Source organism: Triturus cristatus, chromosome 4_1, assembly GCF_964204655.1.
Source record: "Triturus cristatus chromosome 4_1, aTriCri1.1, whole genome shotgun sequence".
NCBI classification, from domain to species: domain Eukaryota; kingdom Metazoa; phylum Chordata; class Amphibia; order Caudata; family Salamandridae; genus Triturus; species Triturus cristatus.
The window spans coordinates 488,151,736-488,176,799 of NC_140585.1; positions in this window are offsets into that span (position 1 = coordinate 488,151,736).

Here is a 25,064-nt window from a genome sequence, read left to right on the forward strand (position 1 = left end):
CACATGCTCGTGTTAATGCTATCAGTTCCGCTGCTTGAGCTGATTTCTGTGGTATGCGTGCTGTCTCCACTATTGTTCGCAATGTGGTAATTGCATACGCTGCTGAAGTCGTACCATCTGGTAGCTTCAGGCATGACCCGTCCACCCACAGTTCTCCATCTACATCTGGAAAGGGCGTATCCTGGAGATCAATACGACCCTTTGTTTGTTCCTCAGTCACAAGGATACAATCATGTGCTTTCCGTGCTTCAGACTGAGTCTCGGGGTATGGCAACAATGTGGCCGGATTTAACGTCACGCACCTCTTTAACGTAATATGAGGAGCCAAAAGCGTCAGCTCATATCCCGTTAAACGGGCACTGGTCAAATGCTGCGTCTTTGTCTGATTAAGCAGGGCATCAACAGCATGGGGGACTAATACCAACAGCTTATGAGATAACACAATTCCCTCGCTTTGGCGTATTGACACAGCTGTTGCCGCAACCGAGCGAAAACAACCAGGCAATGCTCGGGCAACAGGATCAAGTACAGCCGAAAAATATGCACAAGGGCGCTGCTTGTCGCCGTGCATCTGCACTAAAACTGATAATGCACATCCATCTTTCTCATGCACATACAGCGAAAAAGGTTTGGTATAATCAGGAGTCCCTAACACTGGTGCTGAACAGAGGGCCTGTCGCAATTTCTGGAAGGCAGTGTCACACTCATTCGTCCAAGGAAGCGGAATAGGTGTGTCTTTTGTCAAAAGGGCTAACAATGGCTTAGCTATGTGTGAAAACCCTAGTATCCATTGCCTACAAAACGAAACAAGACCCAAAAAGGCACGCACGTCCTTCTGCGTGGACGGCGTCGGTGTGTCCAGAATTACTTGGACACGATCTGGTGTGAGTGCACGCCCCTCCTTAGACAAAAGGTGACCCAGATAAGTCACCTTTGGTCTACAGAACTGTAACTTTTTCCGAGATACTTTGTGATTGTGGGATGCCAAAAAGGAAAGCAAAGACAACGTACTCGTTTCACACAACTCCGGAGTGTCAGCCGCCAGCAAGATGTCATCGACATATTGAATGAGGGCGACACCCTCGGGCAGAACAAAGGAGTCCAATTGTCTTTTCAAAGCTTGACTGTAAATGCTAGGGCTTTCCGTGTAGCCCTGAGGGATTCTACAAAATCGGTAAGACCTATTATTTAAAGTGAAACCAAAAAGGTATCGACTATCGGGATGAATAGGAATTGAAAAGAAGGCATGTTTCAAATCAATAACTGAAAACGTGGTCGCCGTAGGCGGAACCAAAGTAAGCAACGTCGTGATATCAAAAACCAATGGGTACTGAGGTATCACGATCTTGTTCACTTCTCTCAAGTCAATTATAAACCGATAGACTTTAGCATCCGTATCCTTTTTCAAAATGGGTAGAATCGGGCTATTACAGACGTTATAGGGAACTTCCTCCACTACTCCCACCTTAATCAAATCCTGCACAATCTGTATAAGAGCCTCTTCCCCCTCCTGTGAAATACGATACTGTGGAAGGCGTGGTAACACCGCCCCCTCCTGGACACTAATGTGAACAGGCGGAATCACCATCTGTCCCACATCAGTATCCGAAGTGGCCCACAAAGCACAAGGGAGGGTAGCTAACACAGCATCTTCTGCAACCACACACATCCGCTCAGACCGGGGGTAATTGTCATTTAATATCACCCGCACTCCAGCAGGGGAGCAGCGGATCGTAGCTCTGAAGTGCTTTAACATATCAAGGCCCATAATGTTGTCCGGCGTGTTCGGGGCAAGCAGAAACGGACAGGGTGCAGAAAAAGAATCAACCTGAAATGTGAGGGGCCGCGAAAGAGGGCTTCGGGAGAGTGTACCATCAAACCCTACCGATGTAACCATTAAGCCAGATGGGGGAGCCCTCGGAACCAATTGTTTAGACAGGCGCACTACGAGTCGCTCCTGTATCCACTAGGAACTGATCAGTAGAACCCAAAACCTCAGCTGATACGTAAGGACCCTTCTGATCAACCGGCACCTCAACTGATTCTAACCCCCATCCAACGCATTCCTATGCATGCTGAGAATCATGGTACCCAGAACGGTCAATCCCCGACACTTGATACTGGTTTTGTCGATCGAAAACATTAGGCCTATATCGTTGCTGCCCGGCAGGGTCAAAACGAGCGTGATCGTTAGAATTCCCTCTAAAATTCGAGAAACCCCCTCTACCTCTCGGGCCACCCTGATTGTGTCCCTGACGTGAAGCATGCAACGCCGGGCAATCTCTGGCCCAGTGTCCCGATTGCTTACAATACGCACATTGATTCCTATTCAAATCAGATCGGCCCGAGGGAGGACCATAAAATCCTCCCCTACCTCTATTGACACCCCGTCGGGGCGGACCATATACTTGCGCTAACATCACCTTCGTTTTTAAATCCTTCGATTTCTTCTCCTCCTGCCCCTTCGCTTCTTGCTCCTGGCGCTCATAGTACTGAGCTATAGTCAGGAGGGCTGTCGGGGTCGCAGTGGACCAAGAACTTTCACTCGCTTTTAGGCGGGCTGCGATCGCCGGTAATAAATTCGCCACATATTTATCAGCAAAGAGGTGTCGACCCGTATCATCCGTAAGTGACTGACCACTAAAATCATGAAACGTCTCCTCAAAGCGCGTAAAGAAATCTGCAACTGATTCATCAACTTTCTGCTTACACGAGGCTAGCATATTCCGTCAATCTTTTTAGGGGGAATGATTGTCTTCAACTTAGTCAGAATAGCAGCAGGGAGATCTAAGATAAGCTGAGGTGGTTTCTGCGCGGGCTTCCTCTCCCTATCCTCATCCTCAAGCTCAGACCACCGAGCCTTAAAAACGGCAACATCGTCCACCTTCCGCACAGATCGCCACATATCTGGTGGTAAAATAAGCCCAAAGAACAAATCTATATCTGCTAAGGTCATAGTACAAGAATTCAAGGCCCCCTCGACTTCTTCGTAAAAGGCCGCTGGATTCTTGCGGGGATCAGGCAACGCATTCTTTAATGCCATGACGTCAGCCCTGTGCCAGGGAGTATAAACCCAATTATACACAAAATATCCCTTAGCATCGGCGGAGGTAATATCCGAGCTAGTCCCCGCTCCTTTAGGAGGAACATACAAAGGCGCCGCCTCTCGCATTGGTTTAGCATGCACTAGGTCGCTCTTATCTGACTGAGAGGTGGATGAATGGCCATCTCCGGTATGCGAATCCGACTGCTTCTCCTCCTCAGTTTGTTGGCGTGCTTTCTCTTTAAGGTCCCTCACCGCGTCCCGCAACGCAAACAGCCACCGAACCGCATCAGGCGCCTTAGAGGGAGAGAAAACACCATTACGCAATGCTTTAGCATCTAATCCCACATCGTCAGGCTCAAAGACACTGGAATATTTCCGGAAAGCAGCAATCACTTCCTCAGAAAAGTGGCCCAGAAAATACAACCTTTCTCTATCCTGCCACAACTCCCAGGAATCCAACAACTCAGCAAGGGATAACTTGCCCTTAAGTGCACGATAGGAAACTTGCCGAAGCTCACCCATTCGCTCAGTCGATAACATGGACCGCGTGTCTACCTTACCCGAACCCGATCCAGAATCTTGTGGCCTCGGGGCAGACGCGCCGACATAAGGAGGCGGAGAACGATCTAATAAATAAAAATCATCGTCATGATTATTAAGGACAGGATAAAGTGACTGACGAACAGCATATTGACCCGAGACTTGCAACCTACGCTCTTTCTCTTGCCTCTCCGTCTGTTCTCTTTCCTCCCGACGCTTTGCTTCCTGCGCTCTCACATGATCATTCTTTCGTTGCTCTTTATCAAACAGTGCTTTCTCACGTTTCTCTCGCTCACGCACTTCCTTCACCCATAATCGCACACATTCAAACATGTCTTGACGAGCACGCCGTTTACACATACACTGTTCCACATACTCAATCTTACGCATATCAAACGACCCATACAACGGCCACCGTAACTCAGGATCCTTTCTGGTATATTTCCTCCATACTGTGCTGTACATTATGGAAGAAAGACCATGCTTCACATACATATCCCTATTAGGAGTCCCCTCTGGGGGAGCTGGAGCAGATTCCTCGAGGTTTAACCGGTTTCCAAAGCAGCAGCACCACTTACGGAGTGCGCTAAAAGCAGGCATGCTCAAAAATAATGCAGAATATGCAGTATTATCAAAAATGGCACTTAAACGTTGTGCCGTTCAAAGTTACACAGTTCCGGAGAAATATCTCCACATTACCTGCCTATATGTGTTGCAACGCATATATTCTCACAATAATCAATACAAGATATGACCGGTCATCACAAATCAAACTCAAATAGCCAAACCAGGCTTCAAAAAAAACTCGGAGCAAGTACCGTACAACGGTTCTTACCAATCAAGAGTCCAGATTCCAACTGCCAAGCTCCAAAATTCGCCCAAACGGCTGTCACGGCAGAACCGACAGAAGAGGTCTCAGTCGAGGACCGGCGCCACCCAGATGGTCAGGTCGGAAGGGAAGGAAGAAAAACCTCGGGATGCCAGGACTAAAGTGCCTCTGGCAGTGATCACATCCCCGGCCAAATTCCTCACCTTCGTCGCGACCAATCCTTCGAGCATCCGAATCGCCGATGAGCCCCACGTGACGGGCGCCAATTGATGAATACAGGTCCCAGCTAGGCCCGCAGGACACAAGGGTTCGCTCTCCTGCAATGGAATCTATAAGGAAGTTGGCACGGAAACTGCAAAGTACAAAGACAAAGTTTATTAACCCTTAAGGGTGGTCCTACAATCCATACAACACCCTTCAGTATTGCATAGAGTAGCACAAAGAACTTGCGTACACGGTCCCCTTTTATACACAACAGAGGGGCTCATAAGTGGGTGGATACAACATGAGGCAAGGAATGTTACCTTTTATGGACATTTTCGATACAAGATCAATATGTGGGCGGAGCTGACATACTCCTTGAGCCCGCGAAAACATGGTCAAGCAAGGACTAACTGATAACAGATGTGGTCAAGCCTGGGCATGCGCCAGGCGGACAAAGGAACTATTTATAGACTGTTACTAGGCAGATTACAAGAGCAACTAACACGAAGATAGGACTCTTCTCGTGTTGAGCACGTGGAGACGTAACAATACAAAATGGAGTCCAGACTTTAGTCAACATAACGAAAGAGACATGTTCAAAGGAAGGAGAATTCATGTCTTTAGTAAATTCTTAATCACATCGCGGTTTCAATTTACAACACTGGTGCCACTAACTCTGTGCACCTAAAATCATGGACACTCTCTGGTTGAACTTTGTTGGCGTCTGAGTCTATGGCCTGGGCGCTGTCTCCATCATCATGTGGCTGGTACTGACTTGGTGCTAAACATGAGTCTGTAGCATTCTTTTCCTCCATATTGCCTGTGCCAGCGGGTTCTGCCCTCTGCATCATGCCCTGGAAGTACACCTTCCACTGTCCCCCGGAACACTCCACGACATTCAACTTGGACATCAATGAGGACCCGCTCAGCTCTCGTGGCCCTACCTCAGTGCACAGCAAGTCACCGTCCCGTGGCGGTGTACCTGTGTCAGATGCAGTGCATCTGGGACCACTAACTCTGTGCAGCTCAAGTCATGGACCCTTGTTGTTTTAACTATGAACTTCTGATTGTCTGACCACTGTTGTAGTTGTTGCCAGCACCAACCACACCATGAGGGCTGGCTTACACTCACCCCACACCCATCCAGCACAGGCGTCATTGGACATGTGACCCTGGCAATAAAAGGGGCAGGGCCCATGTGCCCGTAGCTGGTTCCCCAAACTAAGTGTGTCTGTGTGGTCATTATGTATGCATGAGGGCCCCGGGCCCTACCACATTACATTGTGCTGTGGACTGCAGACGCAACCATGTCACCTCAGGCAGTGGGGAAGACCTGGGACATGTAGCTGAGTCATCGTCCCTGTAAGCATAAGCGGAGTGGGCTGGCGTGCGACAGTCCAGCGTAGGCATGTGGATCAATCCCCCTGGGGCTCTGGGCCTGGTTGAGTTCCGAGCTTGCCAAGGATTAACTAATGCGTGTATCTCTGTTGCAATGTCGGCACCACCCGTCCCATAATGGACAATGCTGCAAAGTAGCATGCCCCCAGAGTGCGGGCTCGGCCGAAGGGATAAATGATGGAGCGCAAGCCCGCTCGGGGTCCAGGATCATACATGCCAACTGTTGTGTGTGTATCGCTATTACCACAGCATAAGCCAAAGGTCTAGCCTCAACCGCATCGCGAGTTCAGCCAGCCATGAACTCTACATCTGTGTCTGCCCTGTCCTTACCACAGGCCTACACACACATGGCCGCACACCTACAATGCACAACATCACAGTGTCGTCATCATGCTTGTGGACATGTGCAGACAGGCATGTCAATGGTGTGCTGTAGGAGTGCAAGTGATGCCACCATGCACTGCACACGAGTAAATTGGTTGGGGGGAAGAGAAGAGCAGCAATGAGGCTACGTAAAACACATTGATTGCGCTCATTTGCTACAAGCAGTACATGTCATACAGGAATCAGTAAATCACACATGTCACACAACAAAGTGAGCCTGCCAATGTATCATGCAGAACCAACGATTGACTCATGTCTCTCTGCACTGTCACAGGTGATCATGGATATGCACTCTGCCCTTGGATGATGACACCCCTCCGAGCCCCGAACACACAGGTCCAGAGGCAGTGCAATTGGGCCCACAAACGCACGAGGGGCATCGTAGAACGCACATTTGGCGTGTTAAAGTCACGTTTCATGTGCCTGGACATCACAGGTGGAAGGCACCTGTGCAGCCCAGACATCGTGTGCAAGATGATCATTGCATGTTGTGTGTTGCACAACATATGTGCACGCACCAATGCCCCATGGATACAAGTGCCTGATGCACCGGACGATGATAAGGAAGATGAGGCAGGTGGACCACACCCCACTGCAGCTGGAATAGCCCATAGGAACAACATCATTGACAGTTTCTTCACATGAGGACGTCACATTGTGCCAGCCCTTAGCAATCATGGGACAGTACAAAATGAACACAGGCACAGCATGTGCAAATACATTTGTTACAACACACATTCCCCGAGTGCATGTCACTCCTCTGTACAAGCCCATCACTCTGACAAGTGTAAGTGCAACCAGCAGTGCTGACAATCTCTGAAATGGGAAATGGATGGTGGGTGTGTCACCTCTGTACAGAGAGGCTGTTTAGGGTGTTACGTTTTCGAAAAGCCATTTCTGTGTGTCAAAGATAGTACGGAATCCCACTCATCAGCGTATCACATGTGTCCCAAATCATTACATAGAGGCTGTCATTTGTGGCTAACAATTGACAACAGGGCTTCTTTTGGGGTCAAACATGTGCCACTATGATGCAGGGATGCGCCCTGTGACTCCAGTCACACAACATGGGCAACATGGACGTAAGGGGGAATCACTGTAACTGCATTCGTCCATGCTTTCCCACTTAATTAAACATAGATCTGTGTGTATTAGAATGTACTGCTCACATTCAGTGGTGTGTTGAAGCTGTCTTAGTACTGGGCCATGCTAACAACACTTTACAATGTTGCCCGTGGAGGGCCAGCCAGAGTCCTGTGGGGATTGTCAGGTTACTCGTAAGAGGAAGTGTCCAGTCCGCAGTCAGATTGCTGTGTCATTGTTGGGCACACAAAATATGGCAGTGCATGTCGAGGTCCGAGGTTATTGTCACAGGGTGTATCGGGGGAGAGTGGAAGGTATTATTCCAGGTCATGATGCGGAGAGCAGAACTAAGCAGTAACATAGCATATGGCGGAGATGAATGCTACTGCTTCCTTCTTACCACTGAGGCAGATTCATCCTCATCGTCGTCCTCTGACGTTTCATGTGCCTCGCATGTGGGTGGTGGTGTTTGGTCTGCAGCACTGTGTGACACTGACACATAAGGGTCCGGAGATGTGGATGTAGATGTAGCAGCAGCATTCATCTGTGCAATGTCTTGTGGCATCACTCCCATGATGAGGATCTGCAGGGCATTGAAGATCCCATCTGCAGCTTGCTCGTGTGGAGCCGTGGTAGCCATTCTTTGCGCATGCATCTGGTCCATTTTCTCCATGACTCTCCTCATGTTTCCCAAATCATGGATGACATCGCTGTAGTCATGACTCCAGCAACGCCAGCAATGGATTGTTGGAGGGCATGGGGTGGACTGTGGGGGTACGTTAGGGAGGGTAAGTGGACCCTGATGGGACTTAGACACCCACGTATGGCATCCAGTTTGGCAGCCATTAGGGCGAACCCCACCCGCATCTGTTCAGCCAGCTCCTTGTGCTCTTCATTGAGGTGCTGGGAGCCAGACGTGGTGGTGGGTGCTTCCTGCTGTGTGGTCTGTGCAGGGGGTGGGCTCACCTCAATGGTGCTGTGCTGCCCTGCAACTGGAGGTGGGCTGCGGAGGTTGTCCATGAACCGTTCGAGTTTGATGAAGTCAATGTCTGGGGGCTCGTCTCCATCCTCACTGACGTGCTGTGGGGTCTGCTCTGCAGGAGGTGTTGATTGTCACTCTGCAATGTAAAGGGGAGATGTAGTTTCACAGTGTGTCCCATGGATGTTGACGCATTTGCGAAGTTTACATACAGACTGCATGACAGTACATTTTGACTGTTTGTGAGGAGATGCCTATTTGATGCGGGACAGTGGACATTTGTGCCATATCACGGATGTGAGGTTGTACTCGTACATTGTCCCCTCACAGTTTCCTGCTATGCCAGATGTCATTGGCCATTTTGTGCACACATGCGGCACCAGTTGTGTCCTGTGTTCTGTTGTGAAAGTGTTGTAGTCTGTGCTACATTGTTGCCAATGTAGAGGTGCTCAGAATCTTATGTGTTTGTGCTGCAATGTGGCACAGGGATCGGGGACATGATACAGAGTCATTGTGGGTGTACTGTGTGCTCTGCTTACTGTGCATGTTTGCCATTGTGCCCATCTCGCCCTGTCCGCCCAGTCCCTGGTCAGCACTCACCCTGTTGATGTTGTGTCGGGTCAAGTTGAGTAGTGTCGGGATCCCCAACTCCTGGCACCGTGTTCCGACTGATGACTGTGGCCACCATATTCTCCATCTCATCCAGCTCCTGTTGTGCCGCTGGACCCCAACCTCCAATGAGCGTTGCTGCTTTCATGTTGGCCTCAAGTTTCTTCTTGGTTTTGCCCGTCACATAATTTTAGAGTCTCTTGACCTCTTCCATTGTCCTCCTCAAAGCTGTAACTGCATTCACACGGTCCAAGATGGTCTGCCATATTTGCGTCTTTGTTGCCAATGACACGTTGGCGGTGACGAACAGTTGTTGGTAGTATTCTGTCACCTCCGTGACGATGATCCTGTTTTCCTGCGGACTGAACCGCATCTTTCTCTTCTCCTTGGCCTACCCCGACCCCAAAGTTCCTTGCTGGTCGTCTGTGGGGCTTGTGGGGTGCGCGTTGTCCTCTGCACTCAGTTCAGGTGCATCCATGGTGCTACGCAGTTTGTTTATATGTATATTTTTTAAAGTATTTTTATAGTGCATTTTCCCGCATGACGCATGGGAATTGCAGACCTGTCACTGGTTATCGCTGATTTTGTTTCGCGATTTGGGACATCGCAACTTTTTTCACGTTGGTGTTTCGCATTTTATTGGTGCCGCGTTGATTTTAACGCAGTCACTTGGCGTGTTATTGTGAGACTATCGCATGGTGCTGTCGGGTTGAGAATACAACGTAAACATAGTGTTATTTTCCCACAGTGGACTGCGATGTGCAAAGTTGCGTTAAGCTAATTTTGCGATGAATAACACACATTCTTGAGAATATCTTCCTATATTTTTACCTCGATTCTTTTAACATCTATGGGGTATAATCTCAAGAATTTTTGATTTGTTCTGCATTCCGTCCTTCAATTGAGTGTCTTTAGCTTTCTCGCCCTAAGTGCACCAGGTATGCCCAGACGTGGGTCCTGGGCTCACTGTGCCACTGGAATCAAGTAATCCTGGCTGAAGATGGGTGAAACCCCGAAACCGGTCCTAGGATGCTTTTTTCCGGTCCACGGAGGACCTGGCTTGGCAGTTCGGGATGGACTGTTCCCATGAGGCACAGGGTCAAGACTGATTTGCATATGACCAGGTCTAAACTGGGGTGGCATGGTGAGCAAAAGAATGATGGATTTAACCCAGATCTCTTGACTGGAGGTGAATGTTTTGATTTGCTCTGCATCCCGTCTATCATTTGTGTGTCTTTTGTTTATTCTCAAGAACTCATCGCCAAGTTAGCGGCACTTTGTCACAGCCAAAGTGGTGATAAATTTATCGTAGCATTCTCAAGCTGGTGCTAACAACCCATAACACCAATTATCCTGTGATAGCCGCTGCAAAAAAATATTGCCACTGATGATACCAGCAACGAACGCTAATGATATGCAGAGTAGGCGTTCCCATGCAAAAAGCAGTGAAAATACCACTTTGCAATATTTACAATGACCAACCAGATCTGCAGTAAGATCCCAAAACATGCGATAAGGTGTGTTAGTAGCAGGTATTTAACACATGCTCCGACCTGGTGTAAAGTCGGAAGAAAACCTGCACCAGAAACGGGAGCCCAGCTCAAAGCGACACCAGAAGAATAACAGATGCCATGGAGCTACTGATCATGCAGCTCGGACACCCAAGAGGGCCACAACACCCACCGCCACAACCCCCAGGCCTGCCACCACCCCCAGGACCCCCTCCGCACCCCACCCGGACTACCACAGAGGCAGCGCAGACAAAGACAGCGAACCTTTGGAAAACACACCAGCCTCACAGACTTAACACCATTGCCAACTACAGGCTCAAAAGGACAACGATCCTCCTCATCCTGACACTCATTGCCCACAAGCTGATGGTACCAACACATCGGACAACCAACATCCCTCTGCAGACAAAGCTGCTGGCTGTGCTGCACCTGTTGGCCTCTGGGACCTTCCAACCAACAACTGCCAGAGTCGGAGGAGTCTCACAGCCAGCGCTATCCAAGTACCTCACACCTGTCTTGGATGCCATCATCAGCTTGGTACCACAGCACCTTTACTTCCCACACACTGCGCAGGAACAGCTGAGATCAAGCAAGGCTTCTACGCCATAGCTTGTTTTCCACATGTGTTGGGGGCAATCGACTGCACACATGTGCTCCTCGTGCCCCCTGCCGCCACTGCACACAATTACCGCAACAGGAAGTGCATGCATTCCATCAATGTGCAGTCCATAGTGGACCACCGTGGTAGGGGTGGGCGGAATTTGCGGAATTAACTTCCGCAAATTATCGCGAAAATGCAGAAAATCTCCGCAAACACGCCGGAAATATCGCGAAGACGCGGAAGTTTATTTGCCGCCTGTTCGCGGTATTTTTTGCGTGATCGCGGGTCGCCAACTTACCCATGCGGTTGCTCACGGGCGCGGCCATCTTGTTTTTACTTGTCCCGCCCTCTTGCGATGCTTACTTCCTGTTCCGGGTCGCGCAATGCATGTTCGCGCCTGTTCGCGGTCGATATTTCCTGTTCGCGACCGCTTTTACTTGATCGCGTTGCTTTTTGCTTGCTCGGGGAGAAAATATCGCGCAAACTTGCGCACATGGTCGCAATGGGCGCGGCCATCTTGTTTTTCACTCTATTGCATGGTTCTGGGGCCTGATTTTCAATCCTCCCTAAATCTTTTCAATCCTTTGTTTATAGCCACTTTTTTTGGATCTTTATTACTTATTATTTCTCTAACTATTTTCCTGCTTCTATATTTTTGGTTTTTGTCTACTTTTTTTTTGTTTTTTAGCTACTTTTTCACTCTTTCTATTGCCTATTTATTTCCTTTACTTACTTTTTTAATTTTATTACCTTTTCTTTCCCACCCCGTCTCTCATCCCCAGAACCATGTCAAAGGGTAGGGCTCGCCGCAGCCAGAGCCGCGACCGCCTTCCATGTGGAAGGCGGCGCCCACAAGGGGTGCAGGCACGGGCCTTATTTGGGGAGGTGGAGTTGGCTGCACTCATTTTCTTTGTGCAGCGCCACCACCCCTCAACCCTGGCAGCAGGTGGCAGGCCTGGGTCCGGGTACGGCCTCCGGGAGCGTCGGCAGCGGTGGGGGAAGGTGCGCCGGGTAGTGTCGCGCATCTCAGGGGTCCGGCGCACCCAGGCACAGCTGACGCACCGGTGGTCCGACATCCTGGACCGTGAGCAGGACCTGCTGGACCTGCTAGGAGTGGAGGTCCCGGGGCTTGGTGAGTACCTATTTAATTATTACAACTTTGTGTCTGTTCTTCTGCTCTATGTTATATATTGCGAATATCTTTTTTTCCTTCCAACCAGCTAGAATGTTGCTGCTTACAATACATTCCAGGTTAATAACGTTTAAAAGTCTTCTGTGATTATTATGACACAGGTGCTCTTCTGCGCTACTACTAATCTTACTTGTTTGCAGCTTTGCGTTTGCGCTTGCTTAGCGTGATTCTTTACGAGTTTATTTTAGAGAAATTAAGTTACGTAATGCTACAGTGACTCACGTCCACTCCTTACTTTGTCCTGTCACTAATAGAGAGGGGCGGATTGATACTTAGGTTTAGGGACTTTGTAGTTGTATGAGCTTCTAATTGGTTAGTGGTATGCGTGATGCCCCCCCTCACTCAGTTACATGACGTGCTGCTATTACGGCAGTCTTTAGAACCTTTTCTAGTTTGTTCAATGAGTGGAGGTAGGCTTAGCAGTTACTTAGCAGTAGCAGATCAGCATCAATCAAACCAAAATTTGGTGTATACAAAAAATGTAGTCATGTTCATGTGTCCTCCATGATTGGACCATATGCATTGTTGAGGAATACAGTGGAAATGCATACTTAATGTACAATTGGCATGCCTGGAATAGGTGGGCTAGGTTGGGTGGTACGTGGCACTACTACTTAGGCTTAGTTGTAACTTAGTTTTCTGGAATCAGAATGGAAGACTGGATTACTGTTGATAAATAGTAACTTAAGTAGTCGAACTGCGAATCCCCCGATATTACATGTTGACCAGATGAGATCGGTCAATGTAGTTATTGCAATTGTTGTTTAAATAAGTGTTTTTTGACCGTTGTTGAAAAATATTGTATTTGTTTGACACCATCCATCAATGTTTGTCTCTTTCTTATATCTTTCCTGTTCATCAGCACCCAGGGGCAGACGGGCAGGGACTGGGCAGTCGGCGGGACAGGAACACCACCAGGAGGACACCGCTGAGGGCTCCTCTGCTGGCCCCAGTAAGTCTTCTTGTTTTTAATAATATTTCTTATTCCATAACTTTTACTGCCCCATTTCTCCCGAACTACAGTGTGTTTCCAAATGCTATTTTTTTACCACCAATTATCCTTCGATCTGTACGGTTTCAAAAATCTTATCCCTGCCTCCGCTATGATGACTCTGAGTACTACTACATCCTATCAATCTGTCTGTACTGTAGTAGCTAGTCTTGCCCAGTTGGCCAGTGCCACTCTTTGTGAAAGGTTGTAATATAAAACTCATATTCACCAGTAGCACGTACAATCCGTTGGGTCGTTGTCTTGTACTACTTTTACTCTTATTGATGTTGAGGCTTTGAAAATTCACAGCAACAGCCCTACCAGATTTCTTAATATTTTGATATGATAGCCTATAGGACATACCACTGTTGTAGGGATCTTGCACATACATTTGCACCAGAAAATAGGATGTTGGTGATGGTAGGTTGGACCTTCCTTGAACACCTCAATCAGAAATTCCGCACCCACCACAATTCCACTGCTTGACTATAGTACTGTCTTGTCATACCTATTAGGTCTCGGAACCCTCCCCCCAAGATACTAACAAGTAGACAACCCAGAACATAACACACCCAACCTCTGTCGTGGAAGCAATTCACATGTACACCCTTACTTTCATTTGCTCACTCGTGTAACTTAGTCCACTCCACACCAAATACCACGAAGTCTATGTAAGTTTAAAATGTTTATTTCAATTTGAGAAGGTCTGTACACTGTTTTCTTAGCAGCACCAACCGGCAAATCAATAACATTAAAACAATATACATTGTTACACTTATACAGTTGGGAATTAAATCATGATAACTGAACAGTGGTGGAAGGCAGCACCACCATCCCATAGCAATTTAGTTTATATACATTTATAAATGAAGATGTGAGTGAATGGACCCCTCACCTCAGAAGAACCTAGTACTGGTAGTTTGTGCATCGTTCAGAAGCTCTGGTTCGTAGAAGGGAATCTTGCGTCTAATGCGAAAAAAGAAATGGTGTGCGTTAGTATATTGCAACTTGCAAGCATTTCTCAGCCGTGCCAAAAAGTGTAGCATCTATGGATAAGCAATATGGACTAACAGTAACAGTAGTACACCAGTTCTTCCTAAAAAAGTGGCTTGTTAATGTTTGTTGACCGCTTGTACGCAGCGCGTAGACTAGACAGTAGCAGTGTGAGGCAGGTCATGTGGCCTCATAGGTGTCTTAAGAAGCTGCAAGGTAAAGGTAGCGTCACATGTGCATGGCTAGGGCTAATCAAGCAAAGGCTACAATGATCATATAACTATTACTGTCTACTCTACTACTACCTGATTTGTACTAGTGATGTATGTTAGTATTAACTCATTTTTCAACCTTGCTACTGATCAATAGGGGGGAGGTGTATATGATGCCTAATAAATGTGTAATGTTTTCTAGGCGCACTACCGACCACAAGTGCTGGGGCCAGTGAACAAGGCGACGCGGAGGGAGAGGATGCGGCAGTTGCTGCCGATACCGACGATGGAGCGGTAGGGGGAGTGGCAGCACCAGTGGCAGGCGGTGGTAAGTTAGATTCATAATCTTTAACTATTGTTGAACTTGACAGCATACTCACTGCAAGGGTGTACTGTATGTATATGTATACTGTACAGTTGTGACTTAGGGCCCCCATTAGGATGGTGGGCGTATTGCCCCCGCCGGGCCGGCTGGAACTGCCGTCACCGCAGGGGCAAACCTCCCGCCATCCCTGTAGAAAATATTCAGACATGTCCAGGCGGAAAAGGGTTCAATATGGCGGTGGTGTCTCTCTCACCACACCGCCAGCCATATAATCTGCATTTTGGAATGCCTTTGCGTGGCGGCATTGCCGTCCGCCACGGAAAGGCATGCACACATTGCAGAGTATGCTTGGGGGCCCCCATGGAGGGTACCTACCGATGCTATGGTACCCCCCCGACTTTCAAAGCAAAACGTGACAGGCTCCGTGCGGGGCCCGTCATGTTGTGCTTGGAAAAGCAGCACAACATTTTAGCATTGCTTTCAGCAAAGCCAACCAGAATTTAAATTTTAAAAAACAGAGTGCGCCCGCCACTGTGCCGGGCGCATCATCCTAATTAATTGTCCCCACGGGACCCCCACCCTTTTTAGCAGTCGGATGGCGGGCGGACAAAGTCCGCCCGCTATCCGATGTCGTAAGTAAGTATGAGTTCTTGGGGACGTTTGAAGAGTGAACTAGAAGACTAGAATTCCCTTTAATTGGTATAGGACTAGGAGCCGGAGTATTGAGTAACCAATGGCCTCATCTATCTGATTTGAACTCCGCTTTGAAACTTTTATGGAGAAGAGCACCTGGTGCACTGTTCAACTAAAAAGTGTAAGACAGGTGGAAGGAAGAAGGACGGGCGCCTTTTAAAATGTTATGTACTGCTGTGCTTTATTTTATAGTGCTACTCTACCATGCCACTATGTGTATAAATAATTACCTTGTCCTACTGTTTTATTAAGACTATATTTTACAATTGTCTTGTTTTTTCTTTTTGATACACAGCAACTCCGAAAGTCAACCGTAAGGAGTTGGCCGCCAAGGCACGGTGCCGGAAGCTGGAGGCAATCCAGCAGGAATACCGGCGGCTGGTGGTCCTAGCCGAGGAGGAGGAGGAAACTGCAGCAGCTATTGAAGACTCCTCCAGTGCCCCGGGCCCCAGCCACCGCCCTCCAGCGTTACGGCGCCACCGCCTGGCGGCTACCCGCCGCCACCGTGTCATCTCCGGTGCCCCCCCCCCACTGTGGCTGCAACTGCCGCGGCCTTAGACGCCGCGTCGCCCATTTAGAGGAGGAGATGCGCCAGATGCGTGTCCTCCTCCAGTCCCGCCCCACCAGTTAGTCCCTGTCACTGCCCCTTTTTTAATTCTTGTTCGTTTGGGCGTTCCAGACTTTTTTCTATGGACAGTGGTTGGGGTTAGGGAGGGGGGTGGGTCAGCTTTTGTGGGTTTAGTTTTTTTGTTAGGGTAAATTAAATATATTGTTCTATGTTACATGAAATGTTGTTAATGTTTTGTAGGTGGGGTAACTGTTTTACATCACACTGTTTCCTTGCTGGTGCATGGCCGCCCATAGCCTGTGTTTGATTTCAATAATTTGCTGACTGTATAAGACACAAACAGATAGATGCGACACACCTCACTCATTGACTGGTCCTTCTAGTACTTTCAGTCTGTCCTCTAATCTATGCAATCTTTGGAGTGGTGTTTGAAAATGAAATCATTGACAACATGTCCATTATTAATTCTGCCTCCCCCAAACTTCTCTCTTACCGGTGCTTGATGTTTATGTCCAACTGTGGCACAGCACTGGCTGCATGGTGAAGATGGTTTCCTTTTTCATACATGCCATGATTGGGGTGGTGGTGGTGGTAGTATAGTAGTAGTAGTATACACTGGCAGGGTGGCAGCATTTCCAAAAAAAGAAAAGGAGATAGTCAATCGCCTTTGAGAGACTGTTAGAGGAGTAGTTGAATGAAGTACATCACAGAATTTACCGAGCAACAATTATATGCTCAAATATTTGACAAAAAAACTGAATGGTGGTTATTATGAGGATAGCCTACTAGACAGAGTTACAAACTATAGTTTTGTCGACTCGAGTCACTTGACTATGCCTACAGTCTAACAGTTAGTGCTGTATATGAGGAATGACAACAAACAAATCCAATCAATGCCGGCAATTCATGCTGAGGTATATGTTCCTTTGTTAAATAAAATAACTTCTGAAATATCCTACTCATGGGTGGGCAAGCAGAAGAAGATCATCGCTCTGCATTGAAATTGAAGTAGTGTTGCTTTCACCACATCCGCCCCAGCAAGTGTGTGATTAAGTATTGGTGTACATTTAATTTAGTTACACCTCGACAATAAGTCACACAGCCCGGGGGAAGAGGGTTAGGGTTTGTTGAATGGATGGGAAGGGGGATTTTGGGAAAGGTTTGACATAGAAAAACAGTATGCATACATAGACAAACAAACAACAATCATTGAAGACTACCATACCATATCCATTCCATATGTTAAGGGAGAAAAAGGCAATGCATGCATGATGATGAGACCCGGATTACATACACTTCTATTTCTTGTTCTGTTCCGGCCTTAATACTTTAACAGATGGCAAATAGAAATTTTAAATATTGGTAGTGAAGAATCGTAAACACAGAGCAAACGTAATGATGATTGATAATAACAACTCCAAGAACACACTGTTGTAAAGATTGTATACAAGATAGTAATCAAATTATTTAAAAGAAGTTAAGTGGATACTGTTACTGTCTTATCCTGGTCAAAAAGGTGGACTGGTTTTGCGCATCTCGGCATTCCTCTTGATCCTCTCGTCCATCAATCTTGGGTGTGTCGCCTCGCCACTCGCCACTGCCCGGCTGGAAAAAAAAGGTGATTGATTGGTAAGGTAATTAATATGCATTGTAATGTTTTACAAAGTTTTGGCCAAGGCCCGGCCTGTAATTTTAGATTGAAAACCAAAGGGGATATTGAGAAAGAAAGTGAAAACAAATGCACAAGTGATGGTGTAGTGCAACAAGAACACTTTCCGAGGTGGCATGTATGCATATGCATCATCTCTACTCTAGTCTGTTTCCAGCATTGACCTTCAACAGTAACAGGAGAGATCAGGCCCACAGTGCTTACCATTAGCACATCCTACGTTAACACTTAAGAGTCCTTTTTTTTTCTCTCAAAGAGTTGGACAAACGCAAAGCACATTATCCATTCCAAACATAGCATTTTACAGTTAAAGTTAGTAAAATTAATGCACTGCAGTCATCCCACCGCTACACTCTATTCAACTTCTACACAGACATTTGGGTCTGCTGTGGTTGTTGTTGACGTGTTTACCTTTAGGCTTTTCCGTTGCCACTCCTGAAACATCCTCCTCCTGACTTCATCATCATCTCTGAATCGATACTTTTACTGACTGAAGATCGGCCTGCAGTATAAGTATAATTTTTATGAATCACCCAGAGTAGAAATATAAATATTACTGACTTGAGTCATTCTTTATTGTGTACAGAAAGATAGATTACTACTAGTACACTTTGACATCACTTTGTGCACAACAAACAACGCAAACACAAAGACCAATAGCTCAGAGTCAGGTGTCCAATGCATGCCATTAATTGTCATTCATTACCTGTTCCTTCTCATCTTAAGTTAACGGGCCGTCTCTTTCGCCATCATCATGAGGGACGGTGCTGTTAAGTCAGTCATTTGCATTGCGCAGATTGAGTGAGTCCCCTTCCTGTATTGAATTAAAAGCAATGTATCACCAAGAAGCAGGAGAAGTACACATTTCTTGTTTGCAAGAAGGGGAAAATTAGTGTGTTCTGTAGAAAGTTGATTAGTGGCAGTGCACAATTACATCAATTCATGCGCAACACACACAACAAAATCTACATCATTCAGTCTGCGATTCTGCGGCCAATGCATGGCATCAATCATTACCTGTTGCATCTCATCTCGTTAACGCTGCAGGCCGTCTCTTTCGCCATCATCATGATGGACGGTGCTGTTATGTCACAGTCATTTGCATTGCGCAGATTGAGTGAGTCCCCTTCCTGTATTGAATTAAAAGCAATGTATCACCAAGATGCAGGAGAAGTACACATTTCTTGTTTGCAAGAAGGGGAACATTAGTGTGTTCTGTAGAATGTTGATTAGTGGCAGTGCACAATTACATCAATTCATTCATGCGCAACACACACAACAAAATCTACATCATTCAGTCTGCTATTCTGCGGCCACTGCATGGCATCAATCATTACCTGTTGCATCTTATTTTCAGTTAATGGCCAGTCTCTCTCGGCTCTGAAGGAGGATAGCTATAGAAGTCATCAGATTCATGGTCCACTTGTTTTGGAAGGACGAGGAAAGTTTGAATTTGTTGTTACCATCATCCAATCATCATTCATGAGGGAAATGGAATTGAGCAGGAGATGCAGTATGATCGAGCGGAGGAGCTGGATTCTGATGACTGTAGTGTCAAATGGCAGACACCTGAAACTTGTATCTTAAATTAGAAGAGTAGAAGACGGTGATAATGCATTTGTTGCGATTCACAAGTTTATAACCGGAACGACAGACACAAACAAAGGGGGAAAAAAGGGAGGAAGACAGTAAGTGCGAGCCTAATTGTCAGGGAAGTATAGCTCGTCCTCAAACTCTGGGGGATCTTCCAGTAGTAGGTAATCATCTGACACAATACTTCCGTCACCTGAGCCGCTGTCCTCATCTTCCTCTGTTGATTCATGCATTGTGTAATTCGGTGGTATGAAGTGCTGATTGATTTTGATCATTGTTAACCTCTCCACGTTTTTGGGAGATAGACTGGTCCTTCTCAAGGTTACAATGGAACCAGCAGCACTGAAAACACGTTCGGAAGAGACACTTGTGACAGGGCAAGCCAGATAGCTTATCGCCAGCCTACTGAGCTGTGGCCATTCAGACCTTTTCCTATACCAATACTGCAATGGGTTTTGATCAACGTACACCTCTGTTGGGTCGTCCAGATAGGCCTGGACCATCCGCTCAATGTTCAGGGTTGCTGCTGGTAAGCTTTTGTGCTGTTTTTTCTGTGCATCAGCACTGTGCCTAAGGCCCATCTTTACATACCAATCTGATAATGATTGCACTCGGCCGAATGATCCAGTTATTGTTTTTGTAGTCGATGGTGATGGTGAGTGTTGCAATTGTGAGCCAACCGCACTGCCCTCAGCCGACGAAGTTGCACTTGATTCTGCATGGCCTGCTTCAGTATCAGTACTTGTTGTGGGTTGATGTGGCGGGCTTTTAATTAGCAGCCCTTCGTTTTCAAACTTGATGGCTGCTTCAGCTATACAACTTTTGTAGCCGGCAACATCATTGTCGGAAAAAGAAAGGAATAGTCCTAATTTTGCACGTGGATCCAGAATTGTGGCACAAATGTAATGTTATTGTGACAAAATTTTATTTTGTATCCTTACATTTTCTGATAAGCGCCTGGATAAGCTCTCCACCAAGTCATGGGCTTGCCTTCTGTCCTCTACACCTTTGTAGGATTCAGACACATTATTCAGCTCATGCTCTAGCATTTGCAACAATGGGATAGCTTGGCCCATTGTACAGTCCTCCTTGCTGACTTCACGTGTGAAGACCTCAAAAGGAGACAGCATCTCAGTCAGCCATTGAATTAGGGTCCATTGCTCCCTCTGAAGGGTCATGCCTTTAACACTAGCATCACTGCTTCTGTACCAGACATATTCATTGAGTGACCTGTGCTGTTCGTACAGACGATCAAGCATGTAATACGTTGAGTTCCAACGTGTTGCCACCTCCTGGATGAGTGCCTTGACTGGCATCCTACGGTCATGTTGGATAATCCTCAGCTGCTTCCGAGCTTTAAAAGAATGGCTGAAATGAGTGCATATTCTTCGGCAGATGGCCAGTAAATTGCTTACTATGGGTTCTTTTTTCAGAAAGTCTTGCACTATAATGTTTATGCAGTGTGCCAAACACGGAACCCTGAAATAGGAACCAAGTTCCATGGCCTTAAGTACATTACTGCCATTGTCTGTGGCAACAAAACCAATACCAAGCCCTCTGGGCTGCAGCCATTCCAAAACCTTGGTGCGAAAGTCTTCTAAAATGTTTTCAGCCGTATGAGATTTCTCCATGGCGAACATGGCTACAGTTGCATGTTTCCGACTACCTTCAAAAATCGCAGCTGTGTCAACAACACCTCGTGCAGATAGTTGATCTCTAACCCCCACAAAAGAGATCCAGTGTGCAGTGATGCACATGTAATCTGTGGCTTGGCAACTGGTCCACATGTCTGTTGTCAGGTGGATATTGTGCACAGCACTCTGCTGCAAACCGTGACCAACCAATTCCAGCACATCATGATGTAGTGCCGGAACAGCAATTCTTGCGAAATAGGACCGGCTGGGAGCTTTCCATTTCGGGCAGATGGCAGACACAAATTTAAGGAAACCCACCCCTTCCACAAATGAAAAAGGAAGAAGGTCCAGTGCTAACATTTTAGCCAGCTTTGCATTGTACAATCGTGCTGTTGGGTGGTTGCGTTGGAACTGCCCCTCCAACCTAAACATGCTCTCAATGATAGGCTGGCTTACTTTCCTTAGTGGTGCCGTTTTCATTAACCCACTAAGGCTCAACGACACAGATTGTCTCATTGAGGTACTCGCCGGTCGCCTTGGTGTCTCACCCACACTCTGAGTATGGCTCTTACTGCGGTGCCACTCTGATGTTACTGAGGAGGATGTGGGCGTTACCACTGCAGTGACTGCACTACTGGAGACAGGGCTAGAAATGCCTCCCTGTTCTTCACCTGCCACCATAATAATATCGCTCCCTGATTCCTGACCAACTTCAAAGGGTTTAGTTTTCCTACTTTCTTTTAACTTACGTAGGTGATCCTCCCACACGATATTGTGGTGTATTTTTAGATGACTTGCTTGTCCTCCGGTACCATAGTTTGTACCAAGCTTACCACGCCGAACACCTTGCTGACAAATTGAGCATATAGCAACGTTCTCCTCCTTGGCGCTAACAGAAAAGAAGTCCCAAACTGGGGAGGAGAACTTTCTGGCACTGCTGGATGTGCCACTTTCAACACCAGATGAACTTGAGGGGGTGCTTGAAAATATGTGACCCTGTCCACCTACACTGTGACTTTTACTACCACTTCCTACTGAGATGGTTGAGCTGGATGTAGGTCCCTGCCGGGCCTTGGAAAATATGGCAGCTGGAGGTAGTGGTGGTGTAACCTGTGTTGGTGAGATCCGTGCTACATCCCGCTCAGTAGCAGCCTTTCTGGATAGGGTGAGAATGTCGGTCTCCAATCCCTTTGGGGCGGGAGTAATGTGCCTGATGACTGGCTCGTCTTCATCAACATCATCACCCCCCTCTTCTACATCTACCTCCATAACTCTAAGTTTTTCTGGGACCTTCCTTTTCAGAAGCTATGTCTTGTGGCGTACTTCACTCTCAGACCGAGCTGGTGGGACCCAAGTGTCATCACGATCATCGGAAGCGGGGCTTGAAGAAGAAGATGATGGACTAAGCCTCCTTTTCCTTGCTGGTGGTCTGGAAGACAATTGATCTTCTGAAACAGTGGTTTGACTTCACTCCACTTTGTCTGCAGGAAGCTCGATTTCCTGAAATGCCCCTACGTCAGGAGCAACAACTACTATGGTGGGCTGTTGCGGCGGCTGCTGCTGTTCTGGTTGCGGCGGCTGCTGCTGTTCTGGTTGCGGCGGCTGCTGCTGTTCTGGTTGCGGCGGCTGCTGCGGTTCTGGTTGCGGCGGCTGCTGCTGTTCTGGTTGCGGCGGCTGCTGCTGTTCTGGTTGCGGCGGCTGCTGCTGTTCTGGTTGCGGCGGCTGCTGCTGTTCTGGTTGCGGCGGCTGCTGCTGTTCTGGTTGCGGCGGCTGCTGCTGTTCTGGTTGCGGCGGCTTGACACTGATCTGCTGAGTTTGCGCCTGCGTTGAACTTGATTGTGTACTACTTTGCGGTAATGACATTTCTTCAACATCGCTGCTCGTTAGTAGACTGGCTACCTCTGCGACAGTAAAGCCCTTGGGCCTAGGTTGGTGGGGTTGCTGGACCGCTGTGCTGCTCCCAGCTTGGTTCCCGGACAACGCTTTGGTGCCAAAAAAAACCTTGGCCGGCACACCACCAGTCGTGGTTAATGGCACTTCCTTTTTCTGTTCCTTCTTCTCACCAGCAACTTTCTTGGTACTGGACCTGGTACCTTTCTTTGGGGCCATCTTCTTCCGATGTCAGGCAGGAGGCAGATGCACAACAAGTTCTGGTCACACGTGGGCGTGATGCGCAGCAGGACTTCTGTCTGGCTGGCAGTACAACGGGTAGCCAGGTGATGCCGATGACACCTCCTACTCAAAAGATAGTCTAGCCATTTATGACTTTTTTTTAACTAGAGCTATGTTATACTACTAGTACTGTGTACAGCCACACACTACACTCTCAGGAAGGTGATGTCTAAAAATTCAACAGATCACATAGAAAACACTTGATCAATAAAGATGTGGCTACCTGCTCTGATCCTAGTGGATGAAAAAGCAGGCCTGTTGGCAGACAAGGCCAGGCAAGCTTGCAGGCCTAGGCCTCAAAATGGCCACCAGCCACATGGCCAGGCCCAACAACATCAGCAAGGCCACCCCCAAAAACACACTTCCCCAACTCAATCCAATGCCTTCCATGCCCTAAATGATGTCTAAATTCAACAGAGCACACAGAAAACAGCAGATTACTAAAGCTGTGGCTACCTGCTGTGGTCCTAGTGGATGAAAGCAGGCCTGTTGGCAGACAAGGCCAGGCAAGCTTGCAGGCCTAGGCCTCAAAATGGCCACCAGCCACATGGCCAGGCCCAACAACATCAGCATGGCCACCCCCAAAAACACACTTCCCCAACTCAATCCAATGCCATCCATGCCCTAAATGATGTCTAAATTCAACAGATCACATAGAAAACACTTGATCAATAAAGCTGTGACTACCTGCTCTGATCCTAGTGGATAAAAAAGCAGGCCTGTTGGCAGACAAGGCCAGGCAAGCTTGCAGGCCTAGGCCTCAAAATGGCCACCAGCCACATGGCCAGGCCCAACAACATCACAAAGGCCACCCCAAAAAACACACTTCCCCAACTCAATCCAATGCCATTCATGCCCTAAATGTGCTTGAAAATGAAATCCATTCAAAAAACAAAAGGAACAGTTGCTTCATCATGCACACACACCCATGAGGCCATGCCCATGGCTAGCTCGGGCCTACTACTACAACCCACAAAATTTAAAAAACAAAAAAAGGAATGATGATAATTAATTAATTAACAAAAATAAATTGTAGTTACAACAACTGCAATGCCCACAATCAAACACAACAACCACTTACTTGTAAAATATCCTATTCCAAAAATCCTGAAATCCAATTGCAATGATGCAGCAGACAAAAAGAGTGATCTTTCCAGCTCCAAATCCAAAGACAGAATGAGCAGGAGATGGACAAAGCACTGGGAGGAGCCTGCTGGACAGGAACAGGAAGTTGGAGATTCTGTGTCACTTCCTCCCTCTCTCCACCTTTACAAAAAATGACTCCTTGCACAAAAATGTCAATGTAAGGAGTTCTTTTCATCCAAAATCAGCATTTGCAGATGGTTTCATGCTGCTAGAGCCGATATTCCTCTCCAAATTGTAAATTTTACGTTGTTGAGTTCTCGAGCTTCACATTACTTCCGCCGGCGTGTCGTAAACGATATGATCGCGTTCTCTTCTTTGTCCCTGTCGCGTTGGATATGACGTGTTCGCGGTCTCTTTCTCCTGTTCGCGTTCGATTACACGTGCCCGCGTCCTCATCCTCTGGCTCGCGATGTAGAATGACATGTTCGAGATCTCAATCTTCTCATACTCGCGCGGTGCATGATCGCGAGAAGAAAGACGTGATCGCGCGACAAATTACGTGATCGCGTGACAAATGACGTTAATGCGGCCGCGAACTCTCGCAAGACATCGCAAAATGGCTATCAAAATCCAACATCTCGTGGAGAACGCGACCGGGTCAAGAAAACTTGTCGGAGAACGCAGGGATTCAGGTAAGGCGATCGCGCGCGCGCGAGAATGTATTATTTTACAGCGCGAGCAAGAAACAAATT